The sequence below is a fragment of the Silene latifolia genome, chromosome 9, assembly GCF_048544455.1.
Source record: "Silene latifolia isolate original U9 population chromosome 9, ASM4854445v1, whole genome shotgun sequence".
Lineage (NCBI taxonomy): Eukaryota > Viridiplantae > Streptophyta > Magnoliopsida > Caryophyllales > Caryophyllaceae > Silene > Silene latifolia.
The window spans coordinates 192,995,612-192,997,403 of record NC_133534.1 but is presented as its reverse complement, the minus strand read 5'-3'; positions in this window follow the sequence as shown (position 1 = coordinate 192,997,403).

Genomic DNA, 1,792 nt, shown 5'->3' with positions numbered 1-1,792 from the left:
AGCAAACATAGGAGTCAACTTTTTTTTTTCTTTCTTTCTTTGCCGTTTCTTTTTCTTTTGTTTTCTTTTTTGTTTTCGTTTTTTTTTCTTTCGGCAGTCACTATTTTTCAATTTTTTTTTCATTTTTTTTTTCTTTCCTCCTTCATTCATTACCAACTTCATAGAGTGCAAATCGAGCCAAAATTGATACAATACAACGAATACCACTAAAACTACTAAACTAGCTCAACAAAGGGTAGGCTTAGTTTATGGATTGTAGCTAAAGGGTCAACTGGCAATTTTTGGCTAATGTGAAGCTAATGGGTAAAATGAATAAAAGGGATTTCGCAAGCATTCTCCAAACATGCAATACCAACCACCAACCCGAATGTATGTAGGCAAAAAGAAATTAAATGTCATACTTGTGCAAATTAATGTTACACGATATGCAGGGAGTAACTACTCACAATCCTAAATAAAACTGGTCATGAATGACACCAGTTTATAAAGCTCTAATTCCTTAGAAAGTTTTGTAGTTTGCCAAAATTTCAAGTCAAGTCTAATTGTTCAACAAATTTTGAAACGAAATTCGAGATATTGCAAAAACTTTTGCTAAAAGATGTGAAACAATGCAAGGCTTAAGCAAATGACAACTATCAGTAATGAATACTCCAATCAGACTCAACCTAATATGCAAAATTAAACGTGATATTTTTGAATTTTTTGACAATTTTGAATTTTAATTTTTTGAAATTTTGTATATATGGAAAATAAAAACAATGCAAGACAAAAATGTAAACGTGAATGCAAAACAGAATGAAATGCAACGCAAAACCCTTCCCCAAACCAAATCACACAATGCCCTCATTGTGCGAAATCATGTAATGAAATAAAAGGAAAATGGGATTTTGCGATAAATAATAGCTAAAATTGACATGAAATTGGGACTCGGAAACTTACAAGATTTTAAGCGCAAGAGGAAACCTCCCCAAACCAGCGTGAGCTAGGAGGTTTCAAAGAGCGCAACAGATGCTACCATAAGGTACACGAAAAGAAACAAAACATACCGCGCATAAAACGAGAAAACAAAATTGTGACGGTAAAATTATGTGCGAAAATGAGAAAACGGAAGAAAATGAAAATTAAGCGGAGAATAAAGTGGAGAAAAGACTCCCTCAATTCCGCAAATCGACCAAACACAAGCAGGGGAATGATCGAAAAACAGTGCAATAAACGATGGACGGTCGATCGACCACATAGCCCATCGATCGACCAAGTGAACAGAACGAAGCTCCTGGAAGTCGCAATCCGGTCGATCGACCAAAAGGACCATCGATCGACCACTATACCCGAAAGCGAAGCTTTGTTTTCTTCGAAATTAACTCAATAAATTGAGTTAATATGGTCTAGAACCTGCAAATGCACATAAATAACGCGCCCAAAATTGCACACAACCCAAAGTAACAGTCTAAAGGTCTGTAAAAATCCTAAGCAAACTTATAAAAGCGAAGTCTCGCGCAAACCAAAAACAGTAAATAGTCTTAAATGCGATAAATTGTCTTAAAAACTCAAGCAATAAAATGTTTATCCGCGAAAAACGCGGGATAACTCCGACCATGGCCTTTGGCTAGATGCAGTCGCCTCAGCAATACTAATCTCAGCAGATGGAGACCACCCATCTCCGTCATCTAGGTAACTCAATGGATCGTCGGCGACTCTAGCCCTCCATGCTCTAGTATCGTCCGCTCATCGAACTCCGGATCATACTCCATGCCTCGCTCCGACTTCTTCAAAGCGGAAAATCGGTGGCTCT